Source organism: Hyla sarda, unplaced genomic scaffold, assembly GCF_029499605.1.
Source record: "Hyla sarda isolate aHylSar1 unplaced genomic scaffold, aHylSar1.hap1 scaffold_144, whole genome shotgun sequence".
Classification (NCBI taxonomy): Eukaryota; Metazoa; Chordata; class Amphibia; order Anura; family Hylidae; genus Hyla; species Hyla sarda.
In genome coordinates this window covers 509538-526330 of record NW_026608070.1, presented here as the reverse complement: position 1 = coordinate 526330, position 16793 = coordinate 509538, and the positions used below count along the sequence as shown (strand labels likewise).

The 16793-nt window shown below is 45.7% G+C and overlaps 7 non-coding genes across 7 annotated transcripts; all 7 read right to left on the bottom strand.

Moving 5' to 3' along the window:
- Window positions 1-1379: 1379 nt before the first annotated feature.
- Window positions 1380-1570, bottom strand: LOC130307770 (U2 spliceosomal RNA). Its single transcript, XR_008856929.1, has one exon. It is a non-coding gene; the product is annotated as a U2 spliceosomal RNA (small nuclear RNA).
- Window positions 1571-3649: 2079 nt separating this feature from the next.
- On the bottom strand, window positions 3650-3840 carry LOC130307769 (U2 spliceosomal RNA). The gene has a single exon (XR_008856928.1). It is a non-coding gene; the product is annotated as a U2 spliceosomal RNA (small nuclear RNA).
- Window positions 3841-5926: 2086 nt separating this feature from the next.
- On the bottom strand, window positions 5927-6117 carry LOC130307768 (U2 spliceosomal RNA). Its single transcript, XR_008856927.1, has one exon. It is a non-coding gene; the product is annotated as a U2 spliceosomal RNA (small nuclear RNA).
- Window positions 6118-8199: 2082 nt separating this feature from the next.
- On the bottom strand, window positions 8200-8390 carry LOC130307729 (U2 spliceosomal RNA). The gene has a single exon (XR_008856889.1). It is a non-coding gene; the product is annotated as a U2 spliceosomal RNA (small nuclear RNA).
- A 2100-nt stretch (window positions 8391-10490) lies between these two features.
- On the bottom strand, window positions 10491-10681 carry LOC130307707 (U2 spliceosomal RNA). The gene has a single exon (XR_008856867.1). It is a non-coding gene; the product is annotated as a U2 spliceosomal RNA (small nuclear RNA).
- Window positions 10682-12761: 2080 nt separating this feature from the next.
- LOC130307784 (U2 spliceosomal RNA) lies at window positions 12762-12952 on the bottom strand. The gene has a single exon (XR_008856943.1). It is a non-coding gene; the product is annotated as a U2 spliceosomal RNA (small nuclear RNA).
- Window positions 12953-15045: 2093 nt separating this feature from the next.
- LOC130307793 (U2 spliceosomal RNA) lies at window positions 15046-15237 on the bottom strand. Its single transcript, XR_008856952.1, has one exon. It is a non-coding gene; the product is annotated as a U2 spliceosomal RNA (small nuclear RNA).
- Window positions 15238-16793: the final 1556 nt, after the last annotated feature.

Sequence of the window (16793 nt, the reverse complement as noted above, 5' to 3'; positions counted from 1 at the left end):
ACATACACAGCAAAGGAGAGATGTTGTTTACACCTAGTGATGTCAGTGGTATTGAGTGACATCACAGCACAGTGCTAAGGCTCCTGGGCCTGGACACAGCAGCGGCTGCAATATCTCAACGGAGAATACGTTTATATATATGTGTGTGTGTGCGCGTATATATATATATATATATATTATATATATATATATATATATTTCTCCGCCGAAATCACTTTTAAACCCATTTCCACCTTTTTTTCCCTTCTCTTCCTCTTACTTTTTTTTCACGTTTTTTTACGTTTTTCTCCTTTTCGCCTCTTTTCTGGGCGTATTATTCTTCTTTTTCTTCTTTTTTTTTCGTCTAATGCATACCCCATCAGTGCAGCAATGCTTATTCAATACCGCCAGCAGATGGAGACACTGGGGGATAATTTTCTAAGGATTTATACTGATTTTTCCTGTCTGAATTTGTCGCACAGAAAGTTGCAGGCCAAATATGTGTGACATTTCTGCGACTTTAGCTTCTAGAGCATTTTTACAACATTATACATAGGTGCTGAATACATAAAAAGCGACTGTTCAGCGACAGACAAGTCGCATCGGCTGAAAGTAGGCCAGAATGTCAGTCCATGTTGGAGCAGGTTTAGATACAGTCTAAAGTATAGATCTCAAAGTCTGTGCACAGAATTTAGCAAGGGCCTCGCACCTTCTGATGCATCAGGTAGGTGCACAATAGCATAGCCTAACCCTCTGTACTTTGGTCTATATTGATGCGGGACATAGACAGCCAGCTGATGACCAATCCATTAGTGCAATGGATGGCTGGAAGCATTTGTCTTTGCCTTTGCAATACCACAGAAGCAATGCATGGTCAATGTACAGCAATGACACACCTGTGTGAACAGCCAGGAGACCCCCCCCCCTCCCCCCCCCCATGTTATGTTACATAGTTACATAGTTAGTACGGTCGAAAAAAGACATATGTCCATCAAGTTCAACCAGGGAATTAAGGGGTAGGGGTGTGGCGCGATATTGGGGAAGGGATGAGATTTTATATTTCTTCATAAGCATTAATCTTATTTTGTCAATTAGGAACATTCAGCACCCACCCGCTATCAAGGCAGCTGCCTATCATGTCATGCCCTACCTGCACAGGTGTGCTGGCTACTCAAATGATCCAATTAAGGAGGCCATTTAGTCAGCAGCAGCAGAAGTCCTGTGCCTGGACGCTCCAACAGCGGCCAGACACAAGCAGAAGCAGAAGCAGCAGAAGCAGCAGCAGCACCACCTTTTGTTTTTTGGCTGCAGCAGCAGCAAGGCCCACAGGGCTGGCTAGCTGGCTAGCCAGCAAGCAGGTAGCAATGAAAGTAGGAATCTTTCTTTTTAACCCTGTAAGGGGGTGGTGCACTGTACCCGAAGATACTGCCATATCGGGTCAATGCATAGGGCGACGGAAGCAAGCTTCGAAATCGGCCCCCGTTCTCAAAAATCCATTTAATATATGGTCCCCAGATAGGGGACGTATCAGATATTAAACTGATAAGAACAGATACTACACTTGATCTTAGCCAAAAGGCCGAGAAGCGATAACCGTGAAAGGGGCGGGCCCAACAAGGTGCCCTTCATGGGCACTATCACTGCTTGCTGTCAGGGAGGCTGCCAGACAATTTTCCATGCACACTCTGGGCTGGGGGGCAGTCAACCACCAGTACACACAGCAGAACCTAAACCCATACCATTATTGCTAAGCAGCAAGACAGGGGCCCATTGCACTCCCACGGGGCCTTTTTAAATGCAATCCATAACCCGGATTTGCCAGGAACCCTTCTTACTCCTCCTACTTGCATGTGACACTGGGCTTAGGATCTGCATAGGAAACACACACACAAGCACACACCTACCTTTGTTGCCTGCAGATGCCTCCTTGGCTGTCCCCAAACGGTATCAAACCAACACCCACGGGAAGCTGTAAGCATAGAGGACATGCCTGCACCCCATTGGACTTACCTGTGTGGGTTAAACCCGGGTTATTTGACAACCTATGGCGGTGATGGTTCTGCTCAGGCAGAGCAGTGCTGATGCTCCTCATAAAGCTGTCGCTGCTGTGAAGGTTCTAGGTGACATCACAAATCCCTATGGTTACATACACAACAAAGCTGGGTTGTTGTTGTTTACACTCTGCAAGGCCTGTGGAAGTGAGTGACATCATAGCACTGTAGTTCTGAGGGTTCTAGATGGATGCAACAATCTCCTGTTGCTTCTATGAAGGCCATAATAGACGACATCACCAAACAGCTCCATAGTCACATACACAGCAAAGGAGAGATGTTGTTTACACCTAGTGATGTCAGTGGTATTGAGTGACATCACAGCACAGTGCTAAGGCTCCTGGGCCTGGACACAGCAGCGGCTGCAATATCTCAACGGAGAATACGTTTATATATATGTGTGTGTGTGTGCGCGTATATATATATATATATATATATATATATATATATATATATATATTTCTCCGCCGAAATCACTTTTAAACCCATTTCCACCTTTTTTTCCCTTCTCTTCCTCTTACTTTTTTTTCACGTTTTTTTACGTTTTTCTCCTTTTCGCCTCTTTTCTGGGCGTATTATTCTTCTTTTTCTTCTTTTTTTTCGTCTAATGCATACCCCATCAGTGCAGCAATGCTTATTCAATACCGCCAGCAGATGGAGACACTGGGGGATAATTTTCTAAGGATTTATACTGATTTTTCCTGTCTGAATTTGTCGCACAGAAAGTTGCAGGCCAAATATGTGTGACATTTCTGCGACTTTAGCTTCTAGAGCATTTTTACAACATTATACATAGGTGCTGAATACATAAAAAGCGACTGTTCAGCGACAGACAAGTCGCATCGGCTGAAAGTAGGCCAGAATGTCAGTCCATGTTGGAGCAGGTTTAGATACAGTCTAAAGTATAGATCTCAAAGTCTGTGCACAGAATTTAGCAAGGGCCTCGCACCTTCTGATGCATCAGGTAGGTGCACAATAGCATAGCCTAACCCTCTGTACTTTGGTCTATATTGATGCGGGACATAGACAGCCAGCTGATGACCAATCCATTAGTGCAATGGATGGCTGGAAGCATTTGTCTTTGCCTTTGCAATACCACAGAAGCAATGCATGGTCAATGTACAGCAATGACACACCTGTGTGAACAGCCAGGAGACCCCCCCCCATGTTATGTTACATAGTTACATAGTTAGTACGGTCGAAAAAAGACATATGTCCATCAAGTTCAACCAGGGAATTAAGGGGTAGGGGTGTGGCGCGATATTGGGGAAGGGATGAGATTTTATATTTCTTCATAAGCATTAATCTTATTTTGTCAATTAGGAACATTCAGCACCCACCCGCTATCAAGGCAGCTGCCTATCATGTCATGCCCTACCTGCACAGGTGTGCTGGCTACTCAAATGATCCAATTAAGGAGGCCATTTAGTCAGCAGCAGCAGAAGTCCTGTGCCTGGATGCTCCAACAGCGGCCAGACACAAGCAGAAGCAGAAGCAGCAGCAGCACCACCTTTTGTTTTTTGGCTGCAGCAGCAGCAAGGCCCACAGGGCTGGCTAGCTGGCTAGCCAGCAAGCAGGTAGCAATGAAAGTAGGAATCTTTCTTTTTAACCCTGTAAGGGGGTGGTGCACTGTACCCGAAGATACTGCCATATCGGGTCAATGCATAGGGCGACGGAAGCAAGCTTCGAAATCGGCCCCCGTTCTCAAAAATCCATTTAATATATGGTCCCCAGATAGGGGACGTATCAGATATTAAACTGATAAGAACAGATACTACACTTGATCTTAGCCAAAAGGCCGAGAAGCGATAACCGTGAAAGGGGCGGGCCCAACAAGGTGCCCTTCATGGGCACTATCACTGCTTGCTGTCAGGGAGGCTGCCAGACAATTTTCCATGCACACTCTGGGCTGGGGGGCAGTCAACCACCAGTACACACAGCAGAACCTAAACCCATACCATTATTGCTAAGCAGCAAGACAGGGGCTCATTGCACTCCCACGGGGCCTTTTTAAATGCAATCCATAACCCGGATTTGCCAGGAACCCTTCTTACTCCTCCTACTTGCATGTGACACTGGGCTTAGGATCTGCATAGGAAACACACACACAAGCACACACCTACCTTTGTTGCCTGCAGATGCCTCCTTGGCTGTCCCCAAACGGTATCAAACCAACACCCACGGGAAGCTGTAAGCATAGAGGACATGCCTGCACCCCATTGGACTTACCTGTGTGGGTTAAACCCGGGTTATTTGACAACCTATGGCGGTGATGGTTCTGCTCAGGCAGAGCAGTGCTGATGCTCCTCATAAAGCTGTCGCTGCTGTGAAGGTTCTAGGTGACATCACAAATCCCTATGGTTACATACACAACAAAGCTGGGTTGTTGTTGTTTACACTCTGCAAGGCCTGTGGAAGTGAGTGACATCATAGCACTGTAGTTCTGAGGGTTCTAGATGGATGCAACAATCTCCTGTTGCTTCTATGAAGGCCATAATAGACGACATCACCAAACAGCTCCATAGTCACATACACAGCAAAGGAGAGATGTTGTTTACACCTAGTGATGTCAGTGGTATTGAGTGACATCACAGCACAGTGCTAAGGCTCCTGGGCCTGGACACAGCAGCGGCTGCAATATCTCAACGGAGAATACGTTTATATATATGTGTGTGTGTGCGCGTATATATATATATATATATATATATATATATATATATATATATTTCTCCGCCGAAATCACTTTTAAACCCATTTCCACCTTTTTTTCCCTTCTCTTCCTCTTACTTTTTTTTCACGTTTTTTTTACGTTTTTCTCCTTTTCGCCTCTTTTCTGGGCATATTATTCTTCTTTTTCTTCTTTTTTTTCGTCTAATGCATACCCCATCAGTGCAGCAATGCTTATTCAATACCGCCAGCAGATGGAGACACTGGGGGATAATTTTCTAAGGATTTATACTGATTTTTCCTGTCTGAATTTGTCGCACAGAAAGTTGCAGGCCAAATATGTGTGACATTTCTGCGACTTTAGCTTCTAGAGCATTTTTACAACATTATACATAGGTGCTGAATACATAAAAAGCGACTGTTCAGCGACAGACAAGTCGCATCGGCTGAAAGTAGGCCAGAATGTCAGTCCATGTTGGAGCAGGTTTAGATACAGTCTAAAGTATAGATCTCAAAGTCTGTGCACAGAATTTAGCAAGGGCCTCGCACCTTCTGATGCATCAGGTAGGTGCACAATAGCATAGCCTAACCCTCTGTACTTTGGTCTATATTGATGCGGGACATAGACAGCCAGCTGATGACCAATCCATTAGTGCAATGGATGGCTGGAAGCATTTGTCTTTGCCTTTGCAATACCACAGAAGCAATGCATGGTCAATGTACAGCAATGACACACCTGTGTGAACAGCCAGGAGACCCCCCCCCCATGTTATGTTACATAGTTACATAGTTAGTACGGTCGAAAAAAGACATATGTCCATCAAGTTCAACCAGGGAATTAAGGGGTAGGGGTGTGGCGCGATATTGGGGAAGGGATGAGATTTTATATTTCTTCATAAGCATTAATCTTATTTTGTCAATTAGGAACATTCAGCACCCACCCGCTATCAAGGCAGCTGCCTATCATGTCATGCCCTACCTGCACAGGTGTGCTGGCTACTCAAATGATCCAATTAAGGAGGCCATTTAGTCAGCAGCAGCAGAAGTCCTGTGCCTGGACGCTCCAACAGCGGCCAGACACAAGCAGAAGCAGAAGCAGCAGAAGCAGCAGCAGCACCACCTTTTGTTTTTTGGCTGCAGCAGCAGCAAGGCCCACAGGGCTGGCTAGCTGGCTAGCCAGCAAGCAGGTAGCAATGAAAGTAGGAATCTTTCTTTTTAACCCTGTAAGGGGGTGGTGCACTGTACCCGAAGATACTGCCATATCGGGTCAATGCATAGGGCGACGGAAGCAAGCTTCGAAATCGGCCCCCGTTCTCAAAAATCCATTTAATATATGGTCCCCAGATAGGGGACGTATCAGATATTAAACTGATAAGAACAGATACTACACTTGATCTTAGCCAAAAGGCCGAGAAGCGATAACCGTGAAAGGGGCGGGCCCAACAAGGTGCCCTTCATGGGCACTATCACTGCTTGCTGTCAGGGAGGCTGCCAGACAATTTTCCATGCACACTCTGGGCTGGGGGGCAGTCAACCACCAGTACACACAGCAGAACCTAAACCCATACCATTATTGCTAAGCAGCAAGACAGGGGCCCATTGCACTCCCACGGGGCCTTTTTAAATGCAATCCATAACCCGGATTTGCCAGGAACCCTTCTTACTCCTCCTACTTGCATGTGACACTGGGCTTAGGATCTGCATAGGAAACACACACACAAGCACACACCTACCTTTGTTGCCTGCAGATGCCTCCTTGGCTGTCCCCAAACGGTATCAAACCAACACCCACGGGAAGCTGTAAGCATAGAGGACATGCCTGCACCCCATTGGACTTACCTGTGTGGGTTAAACCCGGGTTATTTGACAACCTATGGCGGTGATGGTTCTGCTCAGGCAGAGCAGTGCTGATGCTCCTCATAAAGCTGTCGCTGCTGTGAAGGTTCTAGGTGACATCACAAATCCCTATGGTTACATACACAACAAAGCTGGGTTGTTGTTGTTTACACTCTGCAAGGCCTGTGGAAGTGAGTGACATCATAGCACTGTAGTTCTGAGGGTTCTAGATGGATGCAACAATCTCCTGTTGCTTCTATGAAGGCCATAATAGACGACATCACCAAACAGCTCCATAGTCACATACACAGCAAAGGAGAGATGTTGTTTACACCTAGTGATGTCAGTGGTATTGAGTGACATCACAGCACAGTGCTAAGGCTCCTGGGCCTGGACACAGCAGCGGCTGCAATATCTCAACGGAGAATACGTTTATATATATGTGTGTGTGTGCGCGTATATATATATATATATATATATATATATATATATATATTTCTCCGCCGAAATCACTTTTAAACCCATTTCCACCTTTTTTTCCCTTCTCTTCCTCTTACTTTTTTTTCACGTTTTTTTACGTTTTTCTCCTTTTCGCCTCTTTTCTGGGCGTATTATTCTTCTTTTTCTTCTTTTTTTTCGTCTAATGCATACCCCATCAGTGCAGCAATGCTTATTCAATACCGCCAGCAGATGGAGACACTGGGGGATAATTTTCTAAGGATTTATACTGATTTTTCCTGTCTGAATTTGTCGCACAGAAAGTTGCAGGCCAAATATGTGTGACATTTCTGCGACTTTAGCTTCTAGAGCATTTTTACAACATTATACATAGGTGCTGAATACATAAAAAGCGACTGTTCAGCGACAGACAAGTCGCATCGGCTGAAAGTAGGCCAGAATGTCAGTCCATGTTGGAGCAGGTTTAGATACAGTCTAAAGTATAGATCTCAAAGTCTGTGCACAGAATTTAGCAAGGGCCTCGCACCTTCTGATGCATCAGGTAGGTGCACAATAGCATAGCCTAACCCTCTGTACTTTGGTCTATATTGATGCGGGACATAGACAGCCAGCTGATGACCAATCCATTAGTGCAATGGATGGCTGGAAGCATTTGTCTTTGCCTTTGCAATACCACAGAAGCAATGCATGGTCAATGTACAGCAATGACACACCTGTGTGAACAGCCAGGAGACCCCCCCCCCCATGTTATGTTACATAGTTACATAGTTAGTACGGTCAAAAAAAGACATATGTCCATCAAGTTCAACCAGGGAATTAAGGGGTAGGGGTGTGGCGCGATATTGGGGAAGGGATGAGATTTTATATTTCTTCATAAGCATTAATCTTATTTTGTCAATTAGGAACATTCAGCACCCACCCGCTATCAAGGCAGCTGCCTATCATGTCATGCCCTACCTGCACAGGTGTGCTGGCTACTCAAATGATCCAATTAAGGAGGCCATTTAGTCAGCAGCAGCAGAAGTCCTGTGCCTGGACGCTCCAACAGCGGCCAGACACAAGCAGAAGCAGAAGCAGCAGAAGCAGCAGCAGCACCACCTTTTGTTTTTTGGCTGCAGCAGCAGCAAGGCCCACAGGGCTGGCTAGCTGGCTAGCCAGCAAGCAGGTAGCAATGAAAGTAGGAATCTTTCTTTTTAACCCTGTAAGGGGGTGGTGCACTGTACCCGAAGATACTGCCATATCGGGTCAATGCATAGGGCGACGGAAGCAAGCTTCGAAATTGGCCCCCGTTCTCAAAAATCCAATTAATATATGGTCCCCAGATAGGGGACGTATCAGATATTAAACTGATAAGAACAGATACTACACTTGATCTTAGCCAAAAGGCCGAGAAGCGATAACCGTGAAAGGGGCGGGCCCAACAAGGTGCCCTTCATGGGCATTATCACTGCTTGCTGTCAGGGAGGCTGCCAGACAATTTTCCATGCACACTCTGGGCTGGGGGGCAGTCAACCACCAGTACACACAGCAGAACCTAAACCCATACCATTATTGCTAAGCAGCAAGACAGGGGCCCATTGCACTCCCACGGGGCCTTTTTAAATGCAATCCATAACCCGGATTTGCCAGGAACCCTTCTTACTCCTCCTACTTGCATGTGACACTGGGCTTAGGATCTGCATAGGAAACACAAACACAAGCACACACCTACCTTTGTTGCCTGCAGATGCCTCCTTGGCTGTCCCCAAACGGTATCAAACCAACACCCACGGGAAGCTGTAAGCATAGAGGACATGCCTGCACCCCATTGGACTTACCTGTGTGGGTTAAACCCGGGTTATTTGACAACCTATGGCGGTGATGGTTCTGCTCAGGCAGAGCAGTGCTGATGCTCCTCATAAAGCTGTCGCTGCTGTGAAGGTTCTAGGTGACATCACAAATCCCTATGGTTACATACACAACAAAGCTGGGTTGTTGTTGTTTACACTCTGCAAGGCCTGTGGAAGTGAGTGACATCATAGCACTGTAGTTCTGAGGGTTCTAGATGGATGCAACAATCTCCTGTTGCTTCTATGAAGGCCATAATAGACGACATCACCAAACAGCTCCATAGTCACATACACAGCAAAGGAGAGATGTTGTTTACACCTAGTGATGTCAGTGGTATTGAGTGACATCACAGCACAGTGCTAAGGCTCCTGGGCCTGGACACAGCAGCGGCTGCAATATCTCAACGGAAAATACGTTTATATATATGTGTGTGTGTGCGCGTATATATATATATATATATATATATATATATATATATATATATATATATATATTTCTCCGCCGAAATCACTTTTAAACCCATTTCCACCTTTTTTTCCCTTCTCTTCCTCTTACTTTTTTTTCACGTTTTTTTACGTTTTTCTCCTTTTCGCCTCTTTTCTGGGCGTATTATTCTTCTTTTTCTTCTTTTTTTTTCGTCTAATGCATACCCCATCAGTGCAGCAATGCTTATTCAATACCGCCAGCAGATGGAGACACTGGGGGATAATTTTCTAAGGATTTATACTGATTTTTCCTGTCTGAATTTGTCGCACAGAAAGTTGCAGGCCAAATATGTGTGACATTTCTGCGACTTTAGCTTCTAGAGCATTTTTACAACATTATACATAGGTGCTGAATACATAAAAAGCGACTGTTCAGCGACAGACAAGTCGCATCGGCTGAAAGTAGGCCAGAATGTCAGTCCATGTTGGAGCAGGTTTAGATACAGTCTAAAGTATAGATCTCAAAGTCTGTGCACAGAATTTAGCAAGGGCCTCGCACCTTCTGATGCATCAGGTAGGTGCACAATAGCATAGCCTAACCCTCTGTACTTTGGTCTATATTGATGCGGGACATAGACAGCCAGCTGATGACCAATCCATTAGTGCAATGGATGGCTGGAAGCATTTGTCTTTGCCTTTGCAATACCACAGAAGCAATGCATGGTCAATGTACAGCAATGACACACCTGTGTGAACAGCCAGGAGACCCCCCCCCCCCCCATGTTATGTTACATAGTTACATAGTTAGTACGGTCGAAAAAAGACATATGTCCATCAAGTTCAACCAGGGAATTAAGGGGTAGGGGTGTGGCGCGATATTGGGGAAGGGATGAGATTTTATATTTCTTCATAAGCATTAATCTTATTTTGTCAATTAGGAACATTCAGCACCCACCCGCTATCAAGGCAGCTGCCTATCATGTCATGCCCTACCTGCACAGGTGTGCTGGCTACTCAAATGATCCAATTAAGGAGGCCATTTAGTCAGCAGCAGCAGAAGTCCTGTGCCTGGACGCTCCAACAGCGGCCAGACACAAGCAGAAGCAGAAGCAGCAGAAGCAGCAGCAGCACCACCTTTTGTTTTTTGGCTGCAGCAGCAGCAAGGCCCACAGGGCTGGCTAGCTGGCTAGCCAGCAAGCAGGTAGCAATGAAAGTAGGAATCTTTCTTTTTAACCCTGTAAGGGGGTGGTGCACTGTACCCGAAGATACTGCTATATCGGGTCAATGCATAGGGCGACGGAAGCAAGCTTCGAAATCGGCCCCCGTTCTCAAAAATCCATTTAATATATGGTCCCCAGATAGGGGACGTATCAGATATTAAACTGATAAGAACAGATACTACACTTGATCTTAGCCAAAAGGCCGAGAAGCGATAACCGTGAAAGGGGCGGGCCCAACAAGGTGCCCTTCATGGGCACTATCACTGCTTGCTGTCAGGGAGGCTGCCAGACAATTTTCCATGCACACTCTGGGCTGGGGGGCAGTCAACCACCAGTACACACAGCAGAACCTAAACCCATACCATTATTGCTAAGCAGCAAGACAGGGGCCCATTGCACTCCCACGGGGCCTTTTTAAATGCAATCCATAACCCGGATTTGCCAGGAACCCTTCTTACTCCTCCTACTTGCATGTGACACTGGGCTTAGGATCTGCATAGGAAACACACACACAAGCACACACCTACCTTTGTTGCCTGCAGATGCCTCCTTGGCTGTCCCCAAACGGTATCAAACCAACACCCACGGGAAGCTGTAAGCATAGAGGACATGCCTGCACCCCATTGGACTTACCTGTGTGGGTTAAACCCGGGTTATTTGACAACCTATGGCGGTGATGGTTCTGCTCAGGCAGAGCAGTGCTGATGCTCCTCATAAAGCTGTCGCTGCTGTGAAGGTTCTAGGTGACATCACAAATCCCTATGGTTACATACACAACAAAGCTGGGTTGTTGTTGTTTACACTCTGCAAGGCCTGTGGAAGTGAGTGACATCATAGCACTGTAGTTCTGAGGGTTCTAGATGGATGCAACAACCTCCTGTTGCTTCTATGAAGGCCATAATAGACGACATCACCAAACAGCTCCATAGTCACATACACAGCAAAGGAGAGATGTTGTTTACACCTAGTGATGTCAGTGGTATTGAGTGACATCACAGCACAGTGCTAAGGCTCCTGGGCCTGGACACAGCAGCGGCTGCAATATCTCAACGGAGAATACGTTTATATATATGTGTGTGTGTGCGCGTATATATATATATATATATATATATATATATATATATATATATTTCTCCGCCGAAATCACTTTTAAACCCATTTCCACCTTTTTTTCCCTTCTCTTCCTCTTACTTTTTTTTCACGTTTTTTTACGTTTTTCTCCTTTTCGCCTCTTTTCTGGGTGTATTATTCTTCTTTTTCTTCTTTTTTTTCGTCTAATGCATACCCCATCAGTGCAGCAATGCTTATTCAATACCGCCAGCAGATGGAGACACTGGGGGATAATTTTCTAAGGATTTATACTGATTTTTCCTGTCTGAATTTGTCGCACAGAAAGTTGCAGGCCAAATATGTGTGACATTTCTGCGACTTTAGCTTCTAGAGCATTTTTACAACATTATACATAGGTGCTGAATACATAAAAAGCGACTGTTCAGCGACAGACAAGTCGCATCGGCTGAAAGTAGGCCAGAATGTCAGTCCATGTTGGAGCAGGTTTAGATACAGTCTAAAGTATAGATCTCAAAGTCTGTGCACAGAATTTAGCAAGGGCCTCGCACCTTCTGATGCATCAGGTAGGTGCACAATAGCATAGCCTAACCCTCTGTACTTTGGTCTATATTGATGGGGGACATAGACAGCCAGCTGATGACCAATCCATTAGTGCAATGGATGGCTGGAAGCATTTGTCTTTGCCTTTGCAATACCACAGAAGCAATGCATGGTCAATGTACAGCAATGACACACCTGTGTGAACAGCCAGGAGACCCCCCCCCCCCCATGTTATGTTACATAGTTATATAGTTAGTACGGTCGAAAAAAGACATATGTCCATCAAGTTCAACCAGGGAATTAAGGGGTAGGGGTGTGGCGCGATATTGGGGAAGGGATGAGATTTTATATTTCTTCATAAGCATTAATCTTATTTTGTCAATTAGGAACATTCAGCACCCACCCGCTATCAAGGCAGCTGCCTATCATGTCATGCCCTACCTGCACAGGTGTGCTGGCTACTCAAATGATCCAATTAAGGAGGCCATTTAGTCAGCAGCAGCAGAAGTCCTGTGCCTGGACGCTCCAACAGCAGCCAGACACAAGCAGAAGCAGAAGCAGCAGCAGCACCACCTTTTGTTTTTTGGCTGCAGCAGCAGCAAGGCCCACAGGGCTGGCTAGCTGGCTAGCCAGCAAGCAGGTAGCAATGAAAGTAGGAATCTTTCTTTTTAACCCTGTAAGGGGGGTGGTGCACTGTACCCGAAGATACTGCCATATCGGGTCAATGCATAGGGCGACGGAAGCAAGCTTCGAAATCGGCCCCCGTTCTCAAAAATCCATTTAGTATATGGTCCCCAGATAGGGGACGTATCAGATATTAAACTGATAAGAACAGATACTACACTTGATCTTAGCCAAAAGGCCGAGAAGCGATAACCGTGAAAGGGGCGGGCCCAACAAGGTGCCCTTCATGGGCACTATCACTGCTTGCTGTCAGGGAGGCTGCCAGACAATTTTCCATGCACACTCTGGGCTGGGGGGCAGTCAACCACCAGTACACACAGCAGAACCTAAACCCATACCATTATTGCTAAGCAGCAAGACAGGGGCCCATTGCACTCCCACGGGGCCTTTTTAAATGCAATCCATAACCCGGATTTGCCAGGAACCCTTCTTACTCCTCCTACTTGCATGTGACACTGGGCTTAGGATCTGCATAGGAAACACACACACAAGCACACACCTACCTTTGTTGCCTGCAGATGCCTCCTTGGCTGTCCCCAAACGGTATCAAACCAACACCCACGGGAAGCTGTAAGCATAGAGGACATGCCTGCACCCCATTGGACTTACCTGTGTGGGTTAAACCCGGGTTATTTGACAACCTATGGCGGTGATGGTTCTGCTCAGGCAGAGCAGTGCTGATGCTCCTCATAAAGCTGTCGCTGCTGTGAAGGTTCTAGGTGACATCACAAATCCCTATGGTTACATACACAACAAAGCTGGGTTGTTGTTGTTTACACTCTGCAAGGCCTGTGGAAGTGAGTGACATCATAGCACTGTAGTTCTGAGGGTTCTAGATGGATGCAACAATCTCCTGTTGCTTCTATGAAGGCCATAATAGACGACATCACCAAACAGCTCCATAGTCACATACACAGCAAAGGAGAGATGTTGTTTACACCTAGTGATGTCAGTGGTATTGAGTGACATCACAGCACAGTGCTAAGGCTCCTGGGCCTGGACACAGCAGCGGCTGCAATATCTCAACGGAGAATACGTTTATATATATGTGTGTGTGTGCGCGTATATATATATATATATATATATATATATATATATATATATATATATTTCTCCGCCGAAATCACTTTTAAACCCATTTCCACCTTTTTTCCCTTCTCTTCCTCTTACTTTTTTTTCACGTTTTTTTACGTTTTTCTCCTTTTCGCCTCTTTTCTGGGCGTATTCTTCTTCTTTTTCTTCTTTTTTTTCGTCTAATGCATACCCCATCAGTGCAGCAATGCTTATTCAATACCGCCAGCAGATGGAGACACTGGGGGATAATTTTCTAAGGATTTATACTGATTTTTCCTGTCTGAATTTGTCGCACAGAAAGTTGCAGGCCAAATATGTGTGACATTTCTGCGACTTTAGCTTCTAGAGCATTTTTACAACATTATACATAGGTGCTGAATACATAAAAAGCGACTGTTCAGCGACAGACAAGTCGCATCGGCTGAAAGTAGGCCAGAATGTCAGTCCATGTTGGAGCAGGTTTAGATACAGTCTAAAGTATAGATCTCAAAGTCTGTGCACAGAATTTAGCAAGGGCCCTCGCACCTTCTGATGCATCAGGTAGGTGCACAATAGCATAGCCTAACCCTCTGTACTTTGGTCTATATTGATGCGGGACATAGACAGCCAGCTGATGACCAATCCATTAGTGCAATGGATGGCTGGAAGCATTTGTCTTTGCCTTTGCAATACCACAGAAGCAATGCATGGTCAATGTACAGCAATGACACACCTGTGTGAACAGCCAGGAGACCCCCCCCCCCCCCCATGTTATGTTACATAGTTACATAGTTAGTACGGTCGAAAAAAGACATATGTCCATCAAGTTCAACCAGGGAATTAAGGGGTAGGGGTGTGGCGCGATATTGGGGAAGGATGAGATTTTATATTTCTTCATAAGCATTAATCTTATTTTGTCAATTAGGAACATTCAGCACCCACCCGCTATCAAGGCAGCTGCCTATCATGTCATGCCCTACCTGCACAGGTGTGCTGGCTACTCAAATGATCCAATTAAGGAGGCCATTTAGTCAGCAGCAGCAGAAGTCCTGTGCCTGGACGCTCCAACAGCGGCCAGACACAAGCAGAAGCAGAAGCAGCAGAAGCAGCAGCAGCACCACCTTTTGTTTTTTGGCTGCAGCAGCAGCAAGGCCCACAGGGCTGGCTAGCTGGCTAGCCAGCAAGCAGGTAGCAATGAAAGTAGGAATCTTTCTTTTTAACCCTGTAAGGGGGTGGTGCACTGTACCCGAAGATACTGCCATATCGGGTCAATGCATAGGGCGACGGAAGCAAGCTTCGAAATCGGCCCCCGTTCTCAAAAATCCATTTAATATATGGTCCCCCAGATAGGGGACGTATCAGATATTAAACTGATAAGAACAGATACTACACTTGATCTTAGCCAAAAGGCCGAGAAGCGATAACCGTGAAAGGGGCGGGCCCAACAAGGTGCCCTTCATGGGCACTATCACTGCTTGCTGTCAGGGAGGCTGCCAGACAATTTTCCATGCACACTCTGGGCTGGGGGGCAGTCAACCACCAGTACACACAGCAGAACCTAAACCCATACCATTATTGCTAAGCAGCAAGACAGGGGCCCATTGCACTCCCACGGGGCCTTTTTAAATGCAATCCATAACCCGGATTTGCCAGGAACCCTTCTTACTCCTCCTACTTGCATGTGACACTGGGCTTAGGATCTGCATAGGAAACACACACACAAGCACACACCTACCTTTGTTGCCTGCAGATGCCTCCTTGGCTGTCCCCAAACGGTATCAAACCAACACCCACGGGAAGCTGTAAGCATAGAGGACATGCCTGCACCCCATTGGACTTACCTGTGTGGGTTAAACCCGGGTTATTTGACAACCTATGGCGGTGATGGTTCTGCTCAGGCAGAGCAGTGCTGATGCTCCTCATAAAGCTGTCGCTGCTGTGAAGGTTCTAGGTGACATCACAAATCCCTATGGTTACATACACAACAAAGCTGGGTTGTTGTTGTTTACACTCTGCAAGGCCTGTGGAAGTGAGTGACATCATAGCACTGTAGTTCTGAGGGTTCTAGATGGATGCAACAATCTCCTGTTGCTTCTATGAAGGCCATAATAGACGACATCACCAAACAGCTCCATAGTCACATACACAGCAAAGGAGAGATGTTGTTTACACCTAGTGATGTCAGTGGTATTGAGTGACATCACAGCACAGTGCTAAGGCTCCTGGGCCTGGACACAGCAGCGGCTGCAATATCTCAACGGAGAATACGTTTATATATATGTGTGTGTGTGCGCGTATATATATATATATATATATATATATATATATATATATATTTCTCCGCCGAAATCACTTTTAAACCCATTTCCACCTTTTTTCCCTTCTCTTCCTCTTACTTTTTTTTCAGGTTTTTTTACGTTTTTCTCCTTTTCGCCTCTTTTCTGGGCGTATTATTCTTCTTTTTCTTCTTTTTTTTTCGTCTAATGCATACCCCATCAGTGCAGCAATGCTTATTCAATACCGCCAGCAGATGGAGACACTGGGGGATAATTTTCTAAGGATTTATACTGATTTTTCCTGTCTGAATTTGTCGCACAGAAAGTTCCAGGCCAAATATGTGTGACATTTCTGCGACTTTAGCTTCTAGAGCATTTTTACAACATTATACATAGGTGCTGAATACATAAAAAGCGACTGTTCAGCGACAGACAAGTCGCATCGGCTGAAAGTAGGCCAGAATGTCAGTCCATGTTGGAGCAGGTTTAGATACAGTCTAAAGTATAGATCTCAAAGTCTGTGCACAGAATTTAGCAAGGGCCTCGCACCTTCTGATGCATCAGGTAGGTGCACAATAGCATAGCCTAACCCTCTGTACTTTGGTCTATATTGATGCGGGACATAGACAGCCAGCTGATGACCAATCCATTAGTGCAATGGATGGCTGGAAGCATTTGTCTTTGCCTTTGCAATACCACAGA